The sequence below is a fragment of the Pseudopipra pipra genome, chromosome 4, assembly GCF_036250125.1.
Source record: "Pseudopipra pipra isolate bDixPip1 chromosome 4, bDixPip1.hap1, whole genome shotgun sequence".
In the NCBI taxonomy this organism is placed as follows: domain Eukaryota; kingdom Metazoa; phylum Chordata; class Aves; order Passeriformes; family Pipridae; genus Pseudopipra; species Pseudopipra pipra.
In genome coordinates, this window is record NC_087552.1 from 22908228 (window position 1) to 22927690 (window position 19463).

The window sequence follows — 19463 nt, forward strand, 5'->3', positions numbered from 1 at the left end:
AAAGCAAAGCTTTGGAAGACCCTAGTCATCTTCAGGACCTTGTTCTGGGCTGAATGAGCCAAAGACCTAGGCAATAACAGGTGAGGAGATGGGCTGCTGCCATCACCTGTGGTGCACAGTCCTTAGGGTGATGCACTGCAAACCTCTCCCTCCATGCCAAGGAGCAGGTCTGTTCCCCTTGAAACAGTCAGACATGTGTGCTGGTGTGTGCCTATGAAAATGGTATTTTCCAGACATTTATAGGGAACTAAGTGTGGGTAGATTTTCATGGGGACAGCAGAAGGTGTCTCCCTAGAGTTTCTCCTTGCCAAATTTCAGGTTCTTTTCCACTGTAAGCAGGTGGCAAATCTCTTCAAAGGAACAGATGGATGTATTTAACATTAACAACTAATTTTCCACAGGCATGTTCTTGGAAACAAATGACCCGTATTTCCTGAGACAGAGAAAAAAAATCCAGCCCAGAGCAGACTACAAGTGTGGAAAATGTGAAACTGAACACATTTGAGTTCAGTAAACGTAAAACGAATGAAAACAGCATCTTAGGGTGGAAATTACTGAGCCACCAGGAGTGCAGTAAAATGGCCAACTCAATCTTCATAAAAGATACAAAAAGCTATATCCAACCAATTAATATACCCAGGTCTTTTTGTCTAGCCCCGTCTATTGACAAACCAAAAGAAACAAGCTCAGAGACAATGGCAGCTTTTTCGCACTTGGGTCACTATGACAAGACTCAACCATCTGGGCACCCACACATGGAGAAAACAGGAATGAAAAGTTTCTCTTAGAAGAGCAAATGTCATTCACCTTGTTAAACCCGGCAGAAAAAACCCGGGGGGATATGATTGCTGTCTTTACTTGTGTCTGGGGAGAAAGATAGAATGTTCAGGTGAAGTGTCAGTGACAGCCATCAGTGGCCAGTCTCAGGCACTGATTGCTCCAGTAGAATAATAATAAATTTCTTAAAAGTGCACGTGTGACTGTCAGGAGAGTGCATAAAGCAGGAGTCCTGCTGGAGAAATGCAGTAAATTTCCTGACGATGTACAGCCATCGAGCAAGTAACTGCTTCCAACTTGCTGAGGAGAAAACTTGCCGAGAGACCAGTAGGATCTCTGTTATCCTTTTTGTAAACTTCAGTGGAAAAATTGCCTGTCCCCTAAGGTATTTTGTAATGTGGAAATAACTTGAGCTTCAGCTGCCTGGCAGGGCTGAACCTGCGTTGTGCTTTATTTTCTTACTCATTATCACGCTACCTAAAAGCCGCATGCTTTTCTGGGGCAGGGATTTGAGCTGGTATGGCCTTTTCCTCCAAGCTGTCTTTACAATCACAGTGTAGATTAAGACCTTATTTTGCTCCATCAGAGTCCAGCAGCAAGTGTTGAAACTCCTGACAGGCCTCTGGGGCTTTCTCCTACATGCCTTGTCCTCTTAGACTTTAGTTTGCCAGAGGTGCCAGTCTGCAAAGCCAAGAGAAATGGACTTGGAAAAAAAAGAAAAAAAGGGCTTCTATGGTTTTCCAAAGTTTTACTATCTTGCCTACTTTGGGGGTTTTTATTTTTGTTCTTCTTTTCTCTCTTCTTCTTTTTTTTTTTTTTTCATGGATGCCTTGGCATGCATCCCTACTGGCATAGGATGTTTCCTCAGAAAGGTTTTGGGTTTGTGCTGCTCTGGATTTAATTTCCCCATGTGAAGATTTTTCCTGGAGCAGCTTCTGAGCAATTCTGAAGGTGCCTAGCAGATGTTCCTTTGCGATTGAGTTGTCCTGCCACACTCTGGTGCTGCTGATGCACTAAGACATTTGTGTTTGGGTGAGCTCTTCCTGTCCAGCAAGAATTAACAACTAAAATTCCCAGAAGAGAAACTCCCATGGCATGTTTCCATTTTGACTGAGATGCTGTTGCCAAACTTGTGTAAGAGTAGGTTTTAACCACCCTACAAAGTCTGATGGTTTGAACCTCTCTTCTTCACACGCCTCTGTTTCAGAAAAGGCTGTTGCGCACTTCTGGAACATCACTGGTATTAAAATACTGAAAACTCTGATACCACAGGCTACAGAAAAATCAGCAGTTTCAATAATCCAAGGAAAATAAAAGGGAGAAAATTGGTCGGTAGGTGAGAATCAATGGACATGTCAAGGTAAAAGGTAGTAAAGAAGTCCCCTCCATTGTCCTCCTCAAATCTGGGCCTGGACTCCAGCAGGCACAGTGAGGCTCAGGATGAGTGATCACAAACACTCAAACAAGACAGACTAAAATCATCATGAAATTGCATAAAAAGCAAAGGACTACCACAGTGAATATTCCTAAGTCTTGACCTTCTTTTCAAGTTTGTCTCTCCAGCCTGAATAGATAGAAACAAGATTGTTTTTTTCTCAGAAAAATGAAAAAAAAAAACAAAGCAAAAAACCAAACAACAACCAAACATAGCAACAAAATCATTCAGACTCAGAACAAAGGTCCAGTTGAGTCAATATCTTGTCTCCAACAGTGACCAGCAACAAGTAACTACAAAGAGAAGCAAAACTGGTACCAATAGTTTCCTGCTCTGCTCTCCCAGAACTGTTGGCAATTCTGCACTAGAAATTGTATTTAATAAGCTTCCACAGACCTCTTTTCTTCCATGGATTTATGGAATTGCTCTTGGGATACATGTGAAAGCCTAACCCCCAAAACATCCCATGGGCTCTGCAATTTAATTGTGATTTACACAAAACAGAGCCTCGCTTTGCATTCAGTGCCCTCCAGTTCTTGCAGGGTGCAAGAGAACGGATGATCACTGCCTGGTGGGCACCTTCCCTGGAGCCCCACTGAGGCTACACGATCTCCACTGATTATCTCCTCTCACAGCTGAGGGGTCCCACTCTGTTCACCTGAATCCAGGAGCTCCATCCCATTGGCACAGAACCACAGTGAAACCACTGGATACCACAGGTGAATGGCAAAGATACTTTGGTTGCTAATCCCAAGGGGACGTCCTGGGTTATTTGTCCTTGTCCTTGCCCTGGACCCTCGACTCCTCCTCTCCCACTCCTTGTGTGTCCCTGCCCTCTGTCTGCTCTTCTGACAACAGTGCTGGGAAGTTGTGCAAAAGTCTGAAAGACTTGGAGCAGAAATGTGATGTACTTGCAGTTACAGAGCATCCGCAAAAATATTTACAGACTGTTTAAGCAATTGGCAAACACTGTGAGGAATAACTTAGCAACAGGCTGTCTCCCAGCTCTCCTGAGAGGGAAGAAAATGTAATTATCCTCATTTAACATAATCAGGGGCTGGGAGGAGGTGTGATGTGCCCAGACAGTAGCAGTGTTGTGGCAGTCTCCTCTCTGCAGCCCAAGCCCAGACATCAGACACTTTGCCATCCATGACTGCAACATGTGGTCAAAATAACTAAAATAATTGGGTTTCAGCTGTAGGTATTATATCAAAAATACAAAACAATCCCCTAGATCCAAATAATGCAACAAGTAAGATGTTGGATCTCAACTGGGATCCAGATTTTGCCACTTAATATTTCTACCTGTGTAATATGGTGAATTTCAATGACCTATTCAAATGCACAACTGGCATTGTCACAAAAACATATGCTTGGGAATCACTCCAGGAATCGTGAATAAATAGCAGGCACTGAATTAATATTATCCTCACACTTTAATCTGGCATGCTTTATGGCAGTAACCAGAAATTAATATAAAAGTTGTATTTCTAAGGACTGGGTTTCCAAGTCTTCTCTCTCAAAGAATATAACTTTTTTAATAAGCCATTTGGAAAAAGTGTAGCTTACATTTCTATTCCAGCCTACAGGACATTTTCTTTTATGCATAGTGACTGAAATGTCTAGTTCAAAGTTATCAAACATTGGCAATGACACTGAAAATCCCAGCATCTTGTGAGTTGTCCGCATTGGAAGAAAATGCTGTTAGAAAATCAATATTATGCTTACTTTGACTTTGAAAGGAAACAGTTAATGGTGGCATAAGGATGAGGACACACAGCATTCTGCCTGAATGTCCTTGTACTACCCTGGGAAAGTGTGAGGAATAGTATTATCCCCAGTGCTTGTCCTGCCTCCGTGAGCGCAACATGTCCTGCCAGGGTCACTGCTGCAGGCAGACATCACCTCCCTTGGGCTCAGAGTGCATGAGGAAAACCCTTGGTCTATTTTTGGAGCGGCAAATCCAAAAAGTAAGTACTATAAGCATGGTGTATATCAGCAGGAGGTATTCCTCTCCCCAGAGCAGCAGCACACAGAGAAGTGTCACTTTCCAGGGGCAGGCTCTGATCCATTCAGGTCAGCTACAACCTTGGGTGAATATATTTCCTGTTTCTGTCTGCTGCAGCTTAGGGAGAGACCAGTTTTGCTTCAGCATGTGTGACCCATGGGCGCTCAGAGGGCTCGCCCAAACACAAGTGATTAAGTAAGGTCTTTCCTCCCACAGGCTAGAAGGAGAGAAAGGCAGGGGAAACTGCTCTATTTTTAGCTGCCTGAGACATGCAGACCTCATGGTGATGGGGGGCTGATAATTACATAAGGAGTCATACTAAGATTTGCTATTTAAGTCCATCTGGCCTCCTCCTTATCTCAAGTGCGGTACTTGCAGTTCCCGCTCTTAAGGTCCGTAATCAAAGTATAACGTGTTTTCCTGGAATCCATTGCATGAAGTAATAGGCTATTTTATAGCGTCCCTTTTCCATATGCTGTTCTTTCTGGCTAATGCTTCCAGTTAGGTGCTGGTAGGGTGGCTATATATCACAGGATCTGGTGTAGTCCTACAGGCTAATTCATAGGGTGAGTAAAGGGTCATTTTCCACTGAGAAACAGGACTTGTGTTTGAGCAGACTGTCAAACATTGTGCTTATTGCCTCCACCCCGCCGCTGCCACCCCTACTGAGGAAAAGTGTTTCACACAGAAAATGCACCCAAAAAACCTTTCCACCAATAACTTCAGCTCCTGTAGGTGATGCATCCCAGGTGCTTTCGCACCACTATGACCCAAAATGCACTCACCTATATGTCAGGTGGCTGTCTGCAAAGGTAGCCTGGCGCATGCAGGCAGGACCTGCAGTTTAGCTGCTTGCCTTGCACATCAAGGCTATTTCAGGTATTTTTTTCAATTCCTTGTGATTAATTTATTGATTTTGTATCATACCTGAACACCTGGCTATGTCCTACTGAGCCTCTCTCTACACAAAGTTCATCATGGGTGTCTCCACACCTACTTCAGGGGGTTTTTTTGCCAGTAAAAACCCTTCTTTCCAGTTCCACTAGCAGCAAAAGAGGGAGGCAGTGAAAGCAAGGAGGCTGATTTATAGACAATGGACAAGGAAGCATTTTCCTGGAAAAAGCCACATATGTTACTGCAATTTGAAGTACTGATATCTTTTATAAATATAACTTTTTATTCTCATGGAACTGCTCTAAAGCACTCAGAGGAAACAAATACATTAAAAACGAGGCAGTGGCCTGCAGCTCCCAGAATGCCCTGTGCCACATGCCACAAGGGTGCTCTTGGATTTCAGGTGTGCAGAGGCTATATCCAGCTCCCAGGCATGGGGCTGAATGGAAACACTTCTCATTGCATTAATAACACAGGGCTAGACTCCAGCTGTCTAAATGCAAGCAATTAGTTGAGAGTTCGGGGAGAAACCAGAAATGCTGTCTGTTGTATTACACATGAACAGTGTTAGAATTTAAAAAAAAAAGTGGATGAAAGGTCTCTCTATTTTTATATAGCAGAGTGAAAGTATTAAGTATCTGTGGCAATATTTAGTCCGAAGGAAAATGAAATTGAATCCAAGTGACATAACGAGAAAGTGTCTGGCAAAGCTTGGTCCAGGGGAAAAGTAGCAGGGATCATTGCCTTCTAAAATTAATTTTTAAGATGAATATGCAACAGAACTGAAAGCTATGCTATAGCTAAATGCCATTTTATAGTAGAAGCACACGCTTTTGGGAGGAGAGACCGAGGTGTTGGCATTTAAAGCAGGAAATGTGTGGACCAAGAAGTGAGAGAGAAAATTTTAGCATTATGGACTGAAACTTGGAAGACTTGCACACAAGAGAACAGTGAGCAGGAACACAGTAGGGAAGAAGTGCAGAATAAAGGGAGGCAGGATGAGAACTGCCTAAAACTAGCACAGCAGGGTGACTTGGAAAATAATTCACAGTTGGTTTCAGCTCTTGAGCCTTTCTTTCACTCTTCTGCTCAGCTTTGCTACCATGGCAGGTGTCTCAAGTTAACATCAGGCAACACCAGGATTTTGCTTCCCCTTAAATTGGGGCTGTGAGGGGACTCCTGCAAAGGAAGGCTTTGAAGAAAGAGCTCTAAGTTAGATAACACTTTTTTCCCCCTCCCCAAGATCCTACAAGAAATAAACAATGGAATATCTCAATGTGAAAAAAACCAAGATGTGTGAAGTAAGAAATCCTTCAAATACACTGCAAAGAAGGATTCAAAAGAACAGGTAAATTTGAGGGGGCAGATAATGTGATTGCAGACATATCTCTGCAGCAGGCAGCAGTCTATGGATGTCTCTACCAGTGCTTCAAATGGAGCACATATATATATAAATATATGCTTGACTAATGCAATGAGGGAGAATTTGTTGGGTGGACTGATTTCCCCCTGGTGCTCTGTCTGACTTCTGGCTGAGCAGCATGCTGTAGGTCATTTTACTGTGGACTGTTGCTTGTTCCAGCCACACTGCCCTGGCAGCCCCTCTGTGATGACTCAGTGCAGGCCACGTGGAGAGCTTGGGGGCACAGGAGCCTCTGTTGTTCCCCTGATTACAGAGGCTTTGGTTTGTGCGGTGCCTCACTCCTTTTTTCTCCCAGCTTAGAATTATCTCCCCGAGGCCCAGCAAAAATGGTGCTAAAGACATTACGAGGCCATTTTCCCAGGAGAAAATCTTCAGTACATATCTGTATTTGAGCCCCTTTTCTGTTGTACTAGAGGCATCTACAGAGTTCCTCAGCAACATTTATTGGTGTGGTATATACTGAACAGGTGTAGTGCTTTTTCCAATCTTAAATATTCATAAGCCACAACTATGAGGCCTGGAAAAAATCTCTAGCACTGTTTTCCTGTCTGTCCTTCAGCCCTTGGTACTTTTACTATACCTTGGCATTATTTATTTACATCTAGACTCAGATATGCTTGGTGTTTGCTACCAGGTGAAAATAAGACACCTTCAATTACTGGAGCTGCAGGTGATAGGTGAGTTGAATTTCTTCTGCAAAATCACAGGTCATGATAACTTTTGATGCAGCTAGCAACAAGTACAGAACTACTTCTAACATCCTTGTTGCTACAAAAGCAGCTTGAAAAGTATTAAATCCTATAAACAAGGACATAATACCTTTTTCTGTCGTGGCTTTGAAACCTTACCTTTGAAATACTAATAGTAATGTGGGAAGCCACTAATAGGTCAGTAACTGTGACACGTACAGTCAAATTAAGCTTTTAATCAAAATACTCCTTGGTTGTTGCTCTGCATCCCAGTAACTTATGTGCTTCACCAAGGCTGTCTTGGTGAAGGGTGCTGTTACCAAACTCTTGCTGGAGTTAATATGTGGTTGCAATCACACCAATGGGAATCATGCTGGCAGTGGTTAGGAGGGCAGATGAAGGAGGTAGACAAAATCTAGAAAAAGACAGAAAGGATATTCTGCCATTCTCTTTGTCTGCTACTTGCCTGCTATCAAGAGCTGATTCTTCAGTGCAGTAAAAAATCCCAGTCTGATCACTATTTGTGGCCTAGAAAATAATGGGTGAGGTATGAAGATAATGGATGCTGCAAGAAGATAATGGATATCAGCAGAAGTTGCTATTGAAGCAGTAGGTGCAAAAAATGTAAATATTAATAATAGTTACTCACTTTTCCACTAACTGCTTTCAGTGTTTTTTTGTGGGAGAGAGTGCAACTCACTATTGGTTATGTTCAGAGATACAAGGGAGTTTATCAAGAGAAGAGCTATGTGCTAATTGAAGAGGAATTGAGCTTTTAAAACCATATATTTTTTGAAGTGGTGCTTGTCTCTCTCTATTCCTAGTTTCATGTGCTCTGACCTGCAGAAGAACCCTAAATGCAAAGTAAGCACAGGAAAGGAAAAGTGGAAATCAAATTGTTGGTCCTGTGCTGTGCTCTTTCAGGGTGAATCTCCCTTTTTAAAAAAAAAAATTCAAAAAAAATATATAAATAGAAGTATATTGCCCAAAGAGAAGTAATACTTCCTTGGGGATTGTCAGAGCCCCTTTATTTTCCATTTTTAACTGGTAAAAATGGAAACATTGCTCCAAGAGTCCCTCCAGGATTCCATCTGTTACCTAAAGCTGAGAGCCTGAGGAACCGGAGGTCAAAGTTTGAGTTCAGCTTCCTGTGAGAAAGCAGGGCTGAGATTCCTTAAACATGTTAAAGCTTTGTTTTAAATGGATTGTTTGTCTCACAGTTCTCATGAAATACTTCTAAAGGAAGTATTTACATATTAAAATGCATTCTTTGTTGGTTTCCATGCTTCCTCACTGAAGGTAACAGTTCACTGGTAGTTCTCCCTTTTTTCATTTTTCCTTTTGCTGTTTTTCAATACTTTCCTACACATAGCTAAATTTTGAAATGCTGCAGCATAACAAAGCAAACTGATGGAAAAGGATCTCTGGGTGTAACAGAGTGAAGGGGGTGAGCAGGAGGAAAGAGTGCACAGAAAATTCAGTCTTTTCTACCTTGATGGAAAAAAAAAATCTCTTCAGTACAGTTTTCTGCATTCAATTATTTTGTGCAAAAATGGAATAAAAGAAAAAATAAAAAAATTAATTCTGTAGCCAATTCTGTGTCTAGCTCTGGTTCTGGTCCATGAAATCTTAGCCCCCTTTGAGTTTGTTCAAGGGCAAACTGAGAGACAGTCCTAAGATGCTGATGGCCTTGTATGATTTGAGCAGCTGAACTGAGCTGCCTGGTTATGTTTTTGCAATATATTATATACAGCATTGAATACTCAATGGCTGTTTGCCTAATGGAAAAGAAAATGGAGAACACATGGGCCAGATTAATAGGGGGAAAATTGGACTGTTTTTTCTTTTTTTTCTACTGGCATGGTTTCACCTACTTTGATGGAGTTATTAATGATTTATGTTGCCATGCAACATATATAGCTAGCAGAGTAGGACTACAGTGAAAGAACAATGGGCATTTCAAGTGTACAGGACAGTTTGGGGAGCTAAACTGAAGAAAAACAGTAGAGGGAAATACATTCACTAAAATTGTGCCTGAAGTTCACTTTTCTCTACAATAACCAAGAAATGAGCTGGCATGGCATCCCCTTCTCCCTTCTCTGGTATCTGACAGGGGAGACCCTGGAGCTTCTCCAGGGCATCTGGCTGCCAAAGGGGAGCTGTACATTAAAGGGAAGGGAGCTCTGGAGGGAGGCATTTCTTTCATTTAAAAGGCAAAAGTAGAAAAGCTACACTGAACCTTTCAGCTTTGGTTTGCTCAGCTATGGAAAAAGACAGAGCTTGACTTATGGGTTGTTAATTGCCATTGATGAGTAAACAAGAAAGAACTCAATCTAGCTCAGTTATTTGTAATTTTTTTTTCCGGTTCACTTGAACTGAAAATCAGTGAGATGCAATAAATAGAAAGCCATGAGGTTATAATTCAAAGAAACACTTCTCCTAGTGAATTGTGCTTTAAATCAGGAGGACTGTCAACCCTCTGACACAGCCAGGCTGTAAAAACTCAGTCATTGCTTCATTTGGGGTGCAGGGGAGTGGTGAGAAAGGAATGACCAAAAGCTTTCCCAGAAATATGCTGCCCTAAGGATTCATTTGTTAAACAGAGGCTGTGCCAATGCATTGCTCTGCCAGCCTTGTACCTCTATTGAAATGTCTCTGCTGATTTATTCTCAGTATCTGCATTCCCAGTGTAAATTCTATACCTTTCTCCATTCGACTTCAGTATCTGTAGACTGAGGCTGAATTTTACAGGATTCTGTGTGCAACAGTGCATGGCAAATACAACTTTGTTCTCCTCCCTTTTCGGTTAGTCTCAGTGTTCTTTTCTTATGCTTTAAAAACTTGTTGTTTTTCTGGTTTTCTGCTTAAAAAAAAAAAAAGTTTTTAAAACTTTATCCACTGTCTGTAACTCTGCAGGAATTAGTCTGGGTACTGGCCTTTTGCAATACATGTGACTAGTCCTGTTTGTTTGAGTTGGTATCTGAGGATTAAGAGATTTGGGAAAACTCATTCAGTCTTTCTTTCTTTCATGATCCTCTCAGTTGCTTTGGCTGGTTTTCTGCCTACCCAAAGGGGAGCAAATGGAAACAAAGATGTCTAACTCTTTACACCATGCTCCTCACATCCAGCAAAACCTTCCACTTGTCACTTGGCAGGAAACAGCAGGATTCCTGTATGATGGACTTGCACCCAATCCATATTTTCCTAGCTGTGATTTTGGACTTTATATTTTAATGTTGATGTTGAATTCTTCACATCAGCTGAAAAGCCTGAGTCCAGATTTTTTTTCCACTGTGCTATTGTACAAATGCTAAATAGGAATAGCTGTGTCAGGAAACACAGTTGTTATCTGCTGCTGAAAGTGGTCACTGTTCAATTCATTATACCTGCTTTTTCAAACTAGTAAAAAGAGAAGTTTCTGTTCTTTTGCTCATCCTGCATCCACAGCCAGAAGCCCATTTCTTCTACTGAAGATCAGTATAAACCACTTTTTGCACCTCCAGTGTTTTTTATTAGCAGAGGCTATTATGGTTTTACAGGAAATGTAGTCAACTTGGAACTTGCATGTTACTGTATCTAAGGCTGTGATTTGGTTTTTATGCAAGGATGTTTCTTGCACAAACATCCTGTTAGCAGGTTGCTGGGAAAGTGGCAAAAGTTGATCTCAGTGGGGTTTTGTGCTTTGTCAGCATATGTGAATTCCTTAAGGTTTACTCTTCTTCCCCGCTGTTATGATGGCAGCAAAGTGGTTTCGGTAGCTATTCTTCATGGAAAAGAGAGCCTCTGGGCATAAACTGCAGCCTTGCCCACTGGCACTCTACTCCCAGGGCCATGGGTAGGAGTAGAGACATCTCAGGTATCCGTTGGAGTCTTCTCTACTGGGATATGGGAAAACACTAGGTGTCATCAGTGAGGTATATTTTTCCAGCAGTAACATGCATTTGAAAACCGACAGCCAATGCTTTTGATAGACTAGCTGCCCAGGATCCTGATGCATTTTTATAGAAAAGCCAGGAAGAGTCCCTGAAATCCCTGTCTCAGACAAGTCTAGCCAAGACTTCGGGTTGTCCAGTGAAAATCATGCCACGATGAGGCTTTATTTCTAAGTGCATAGAAGGCTATTTTTTTAAAGCCTACTTTTATGAAGAATGAAAACATTATTAAAATACCAAATGAAATAAAATTTTTCCTTTATTTGTTTTTTAGTTATCAGTTAGATCTTATTGAGGCCTTTTTTGTCTCTTCTCTCTCTTGTTGTTTCTCTTTCTCTCCACACAAATCTCTCCCTGTTGCAGTAGTGTCCCTGAAATAAAATGGGAATTACTATCTTGTTCATAGAAGCTGTTTTCTGTCTTTGAGATGTGAACAGCAGTGCACCTGGTGCATAACTCAGCCTCCTGGTCCAAGAGAAACTTTCTGTCCCCAAAAAGGGCAGGAATCTCACTAAAAAATTATTTAAAAATGAAACAAAAACCCACAAACATAAAAATTACAAGGAGATCAGAGACAAATGTAAGAGGCTGAAGCTGTCCCAACAACACTCAAAGAGGTTAAAACTCCACAAGCAGGAAAATAATCTCCTTCTGTCTCTGCTATGACTTCTCTGTCCTCTACTGAGTCCTCCAAAGACCAGAGGAAAAAGGATTCTTTTTTTGACTGCAAAGTGGTAGCCACTTCTTTCATTCTAGACAATGATCCTTTCTCTTTTTCTCTCCCTCCTGGTCATTTTCAGTGCCAAAGTCACGATGATGGAGGTGGCAGCCAGAAAGAGACAAATTCCAAAAAGAGCAAAGTAATTTTATCTATTTTCCGCTTCTTTTCCTTGACATATGTGTATTATTAATACTAAAGAGAAAAAGTGGGGACTTTTTCAATATATAATAGGTAGCTAGAATTTTTATATTCTTTTTTTTTTGAGATTTACTCTCTGCGCTTCTAGGAATGAGGGATTTTTATCTGTTTGTGTTTAGGGATTAAACTCACCACAGATGCTCCAAATCTTCAATTCCTTTCTTGCAGGTGACAGCTGTAATGGCATTTAGAGACTTGCAAATCCTGGCACACACAGAGTTTAGCCATAATTTAGGTTCATAAACCTCTATAACATCACATTTCACAGAAGTGTGGGCATTCTGAGCTAGATGAAAACCCTTTTGCCTCCCTTGTCAGCTTTGGCAATATCTCAGACCCCCACTATAAAAGAAGTGTGGCTCAGTGGCAGCATCTATAAAACTAAGACCTACATTTAAGATAAAATCTAATTTAGTATCTATGAAATTAAAGCAGACTCACTTTACAGAGTCTAAAAAGTAGACGTATAGCCAAGTCCAGATCCCCACAGCTACTGCTGCAAATCCTGGATTAGACAGGATATAAGAATACACTTATCCCTTGGAAAAAAAAAACCAAAGAAGCCATTCAGGAAATTGTGATGCTTGAGGAATTAGCTGTAAACAGAGAAGATGGCAGCATCTTTGAGAGAGAATGCTGCCATAAATAGATATTGGCAAACTACGGCTCAGAGAGTTGCAAATTATAAAATAGCTTTCTATTGCTGTTAAGTGGAGAACCAGTTTTTGAGTCAACTCTGTTAGGAAAAAGACCGCCACATAGAACAGTGCTAACATGATCCCGTGTCATGCTTTGCAGCTAGCATCTGGTTTCTGTAGCTACTTCCTAACTAAAATGCTTTCTGAACAGCAGTTTTTCATTAAATCGTAGAATCACCAAGGTTGGAGGAGACCTTTGAGATCACTGAGTCCAACCATACACCCAGCACTCCCACTGTAACCTCTAAATCACTAAACCATACCACCCAGTGCCAGATCCAGACACCTCTTAAACACCAGTGAGGTGACTCCACACCTCCCTGGGCAACCTATTCCAATGCCTGACCACCCTAACAGTGAAAAAAAATTTTCTAATATCTCCCCATCTGATGAAGAAACAGATTTTTCTCCAGAGTCTGCTTCACTTTCCCAGCCTGAATGGCCCTGGGTGGTAATTCTCAGCCACACATACTGCTGAGCACTGACTGTGCTTCACAAAGCCAGAGGGAAGGTGGACAATGTGGTTCTCAAGATGACTGCAAATAAACTCCAAGTAAATTTAGGGAGGTCAGTGTTTCTGGAGGAAGGATTGGAAAAAATCGCACTTCACTGTTTAAATTTTATCCTTTGTTGTAGAGCTGGCCATTTTTTCAGTTCTTTGACCACATCTCTGCCTGTTTCAGCACTCAAAATAGTCCTTAACTAACTAATGGGCCTTTCAAATCTCTCTGAAAACAAGAGATGCACAAAAAGTATTGTGAACCTATGGGATGCATTTCCTCAGCCTTTTCTCAGTTGCTTTTTTCTCCTTTAAATTCAGCTGGAATAAACTTAATTTTTATTTATTTATTTTTATTATTCTGAACTCTCTATCTACAGGAATGACAGGGTGGTCTCTCACTTAGCTGCCTCAGCTAGAGAGCAACAGGCAGTGGAGTGAATGCAACAAATTCACCTACAAACCCCACGATGTCTTCTCTTCCACCCCTACATTCAGCACACAGGTAAAAAGTTTTGTTTCTCTGATTCTCATTTGCTTCTCCATCTTCAGTCTGTTTCCCTTCCCCTCCATATGTTGTTTCCATCCTCGTGAAACTGCTTCCTCCAGCATTTAAAAACAAAATTAAAAAAAACTAAAAGCCCTATGGCATGATCCTTCTTTCTTGCCATTTTTATAGTAAGCAATCCCTGCTTCTAAAGTGGAAAATGTTTGTGTTCACTCCTTTGTCGTCATTCCTCTGTTCCTGCTGAGATATGCTGGACTTGTTCCTTAATGGGTAGCTTTACTCATCCACAGAGCGAAGAAAGCAGTTAACTACCTTTAAAGGTGCTCAAGATACATTTTTTGAGAAACCCTGTGGGAAAACAAAGGATTTTGTTCAATCATTTTTTCACCAGATGGGCTTTTTTCACCACTAGGACTGGTGGTGAAACCTTGGAAAGAGAATATTGTTCCCTGGAAGAGGATTCATAACTAAACGTTGGCAGAATAATTCCATCAAGACCCCTTCACATCTTAAAGTCAATACTTTTTTCCTTGCTTTTACTCTAAGACTTGTATAATTAACAGACATACATGTACCTGGCCAAAACATAGCTTTGAGTGGAAGTGAAAGATGAGGACAAGCAAAGAAATAGTCACTCAGAGACTACGAGATGCTTTTTAAAGCACGAAGGGTCTACAGTTATCTTTCCATTAAACCCCTTTCGTCACTGGATAGTCTATTATTAGAATGAGAGTACACAAAGTTTTCTGTGTCAATTACATAAAGGCTGCTAATAAATCTTGTTTGGTTCCTTGCTGGCCTATGCCATTTCTCAGCAGAGCAATTTTGTTATTGTCATGGTGGTTGTTCACTGGGTCTCTGGCAGTCTACAGTGTGAGTTATAGGGAGTCTATAGTGGGAGTTACAGGGAGTCTGTGGTGAATGCTGCCCTTCTGCTGTGGGATCTTTTGGCATTTGCTGGGTGGTTCTGTCCAAATGAACATGTAAGCAGCAAATGCAGACTCACATCCCCTGCCTACGCAGGAGCTTAGATCAAGAAGCAAAACTACCCCCAGTTTATATATAAATAGAATTGTATATAAAATCCCAACACCATTAGCTTACACAAATTGTTTATGCCAGTCATCCTAAAAATTCTTTGCAAGCCAGCAAATCCTCTATAAATTCAAGAGATAATCAAATACATGTCTTTCAGTCACTTTACACCCTTAGAGACCTCATCAAAACATTCCAGTGCTCTGCCAAAATCCATGACTCCGTTTGTAAATTTTAGCTGTTCCAGGAAGTTTGTGTACCTGATGCAATGTTACTTTTATTAAAACTCCTGCTCGTTTTAGTTCTTCCTTTTAACTTAGCTAGGGTCAAGACAGGTTTGTAGCCATTGGAATAAAACTGCATATGAGGAATGATCACTACTGGAATGATACATCCTGTATTTTGTCCTTAGCTAGAGAAATCTATACTTTCCAAAAACAAGAGCTAAAAGCCATAAACTAATAATTTATTCCTGATATTCTAAATGTTTCAAGGATCAAAGATTATGTGCAATATCACAATTTTTTAAGACAAAATGATAATGTAAAATTATTTATGCATTTTCTTTAAATTTGACTTCTCCTACAGCAAGGCAACTTGTGTTACAGTCTTGTTCACCACTTTCCTACTCTGCTCATACCCCAGACTTTTTTGTAAACAGACAAAACGCTATCCAGAAGCATCAGTGGGGATGCCTTATCCTAGCTGCTCTGAAGTTTGGTCCAAGATATCAGTCTTGCAAGGCTGCCAACACCCGTCCTTAACTTATTCCACCCTCTCTCTGGGTTAGGAATACCCCCTTAAGGTTATTTTTCATCAAAAAGAAGAAAGCAGATTTTTTGCATTAGCACAGCCAATGGGACATATAATACTTTGTGTTTCAAAACTTACCCTGAATAACTGTGCAAGAAGCCCTCCTGCAGCTCCATACATCCCTTCTCACCACTGTTACAGACTTGTGCATTCCTTTGAAATTTCCGGTTTGGGAGGTTTTTACCAACTTTTTTTATTTCTTTTTTCTTTTTCTTTTTTTTTTTTTGGTAGCCATCCCCATTTCCTGCAGTTTGTTTTATAGCTTCCTAAGCACTCCTAGATCTGATGCTTTCCTGAAGTTCTTGGAGATAAAATCTACTTCATTTCTATGTTCTAGCAAAGGGATTCTTGTATCCAGGAGAGCTATGGAGTGAGTCTGACAGCATCTGTTTTTTTGCCAATGTGCTTCATTTTATCCTGTCTTTCATTTACATCTATATCTACCTCCATCATATGAACAGCTTATTTACAGTCCTGCGTATTTCTGGACTTGCAATAATATGGCTGTTAAGCTCACCGTTTTCCCCAGGCATTTGCTCTTAGGTCAGACTTTACTGACATCTCAAGCAACCACAGTCCCTGCCTGCTAGAGATGTCTGCAATTTTGGCAGTCGTGGTTTGGCATGCCCACTATGTTTCAGCCCCACTAGCTGGCTCTTGTGATGAGAGCCGTCCCTGACGATATGGGGACCTACCTGCCCCAGCCCCTGGACTGGTTGTGCACCTACACAGGGATCAATGTATTCCTGACACAGCTGATTTCCTAGGACATCACTGATCGGGTCGGACAGAACACTGTGCAGACGAACTGCCCAAATCGTTGCAAAGATCAGTGGAACAGGCTGGAGGAAGTTATGCAAAAGTCTGGCTAGACAGGCCCAAAACAAGAAAAAACATAAGCCCACACCCTCTGTCTGGTGATCCTGATGACTGAACAACAGTGGAAACATTTATTTGCCAAAAAGAGCTTCCCTACTCCTTACAAGGAGCTGTGTACATTCATCCCTGTCTTTGTGGTCCTCTTAAGGACTTGCATCTCCAGCAACAGGAATGAAAAGCTGGTCAAAATTCGTCACTGGAATGAAATGTGAGTTTCCTGCCATCACTCATCCTTTACCTCTTCCTTTCTCTTTGAATAGATAAGGAGGTGGTTCTCTCCAGAAGGGGTTGCTTGCTTTATGAGGCATTTCAAGCCGAGTGCCCGAGGCTTTAAGGTTAACACTGCAGGACAGGGTGTATTGTTTCTCAGCAGTCAAGTTCTGATTTGTGCAAGAAGGAAAAAAGTAATTTCTCATGCTGTTTTTCCTCTCGTAAATAGAGCTGGTTAGGAGCACTTTTTTGCAAAGTTTTTGGTAAGACATGGAAAATGTTCTCTGTTTGCAATCAGCTCTTCTCATGTTTTTTTTCTTCTAACAAGGTATTTTGAAATAAGTCTGATTAGCCTCCTCCTAACCCATATTTTGGCTTATGGCATTGTAAAGTGCTTTATGGTGTGTATGTACTGCATACATGATGTATTATTTTCTTAAATCTATCATAAATTATTTTTTTCTTTGGCACTTCCTGTCGGTTAAACAGAGATAACTGAATTTGGATGTGAATTTTCTGGGTGGAGAGGGAAGGAAAAGAGGAGGTGGAGGGGGAAGGAGCAGCAAATTGTTTTGCAAAGAGCCTCTGGGCTGGAGCCATGCTTTTGTTTGAAAACATAGATACATACCCAGTGACTGCTAACGTTAAAAATAACATAATGTCAATAATCTATGAGAAAGCCTAAGTTACAGGTCATGTAGCTATTAATGAAAAGTTCCTATGGCTCCTAAGTGTCCTTTGCCACATGTTTGTTTTCCTGCTGAGCTAGAAGTGGTGGAAACCCTGCCCACAAAAGAGAGGTGGAAATATTTTTATAGCTGCTTATATTCCCACTTCCCTGGATTATTCAGATACTGCAATGATGAATGCAGTAGCACTTGCAAGTTACTCAGCTACTACAGTGTTGCAAGCTATATGAGGTAATACAGAAATATTTCATTCATTTCCAGGGACCAGCTCACTGGCACTTTTCCAGCAACACTGTAAACTTGTAAAACTGATGGATCAGTTTCCCAAGGGTCTTTATTACCAAGACTTCTGACTTCTCAGCAACTGGAACAGCCTTGTAAACTATTCAGACCATGCAAGATGCTTAAAATAAGCTTGCAATTAGTGTTCCCGAGGGTTTTGTGCTGGGCTTCTTTTCCCAATGACTCTTTTCTGTCATATTTAGCACTGGAGAATTGGATGCAACTCTCTTGGAGCTTCTCTCTGTCAATAGGCAAAGGGCACTTTTAAATGGAATTAAGTGCTACTGCTCCCTTCCTCAAAGGTGAAAACCACTGCAATGAGTGTAAGTTATGTCTCCAGTCGGTTTAAAAAATTCCAAACTTTGGGATGACTTGGGTCTGCTTCCAATGAGGCTTAGCACAAATACTTGTGTAACTGAGCTTCAGACATAGTTCTGCACATGAATTAAACTCTACAAAACACCATTACTTTGACTTTTGTCATATAAAATCTGAACCGGTGTGTGCCTCATGTCTCTCTCAGCTGTTCTGCTTTGATATCCCTGTCCCTCTGTGTCATTAAGGCAACTGGTTCCTGAGTGAAGCTGTCTTCTGTATGCTGACATGTGGAGCACAGACAAAGTGCATCATTATTACACATGATATTGGATTAATTTTTCTTTTTTTTTAAAGGTTGTATTTAGAGATACTCTAGTTTTGAAAGTTGAAACAATATTTAGACACATAATAATAATATATATATGTTTATATATATATGTGATACAATGCTACACTGGTAACATTTTGTTTCTCATCATAAAGGACGAAAAAAATTTAAAACTGTCCATGCATACTTCTGAATGATAAAACTTGTGAGCTGTGCCCTTCCCCTTCAGTTTCAGGCAAATAAAAGTAAAATGGGAGCAGAAGAACCACTTTGTTCCCCAGCCCTACCCCCGGGTGTATAAATAGCAGACATCCCTGCGCCCGAGTGGCTGCTGGAGTTCCACTCATTCCAGAGATCTCTGGCCATCCTCTTATCAAAACAGAAAGGCTGACTTCACTCCCGCTCTCCCCTGATTGATTTCATGTTGGAAACAGGTAACACGACAGCTTCCATTGTCCTTGAATTAGCCACCTACTTCCAGAGGTCAAACAAACAGGCTGAAGGTCCTGAAACTCACTTCAGCTAATTGCTGCCAAAATTCCTTCTCTGCAAAATAAGCAGGGGCTGGAGCAGTCCTGAGTGACAAATGTTCTCCAAAGAGATGGACAGAAACCATCCCGGGCAGGCTAACAAGGGGTATCGAGCTACAGGGCTGGGGAAGAGGCGAAATGCGAGACAAAGTCCAGTGCCAATTTTAAACTTAGGAGCTGGAGCCACAGAAAGTTTCTACTTGATTTTAATAGGCTTTGAAGTTTTGGTCAAGCTGAGGTGGAGCTGAGCAGTAGCTTAGGACATGGCTGTCAGATTCAATCCTCGAGCTCAGGAGGCTCAGTGTTATATTGGGCACCAGCATGGCCCTTCACTTGCTGAAAGTTTTCTGGCATCAACACATCCTGCCAGCTTTCTACTTTTGTATTTTTAGAAACAATATGAGTTTAGAGGCAATAAGTGGTGGTTGAAACTTCTCACTCTTCTCCCTCTTATTTTCACTGGTTTTTTCTTCCACCAGTTTTCTAGCTGTTGCTTTAACTACTCTCTAATACATTTTTCTGTCACATAGCAGAGACACTGCAGCTACTGCTGTGCCATCTGTGTCATGCATTCAACATGTACCCTGTGCCTAAGGT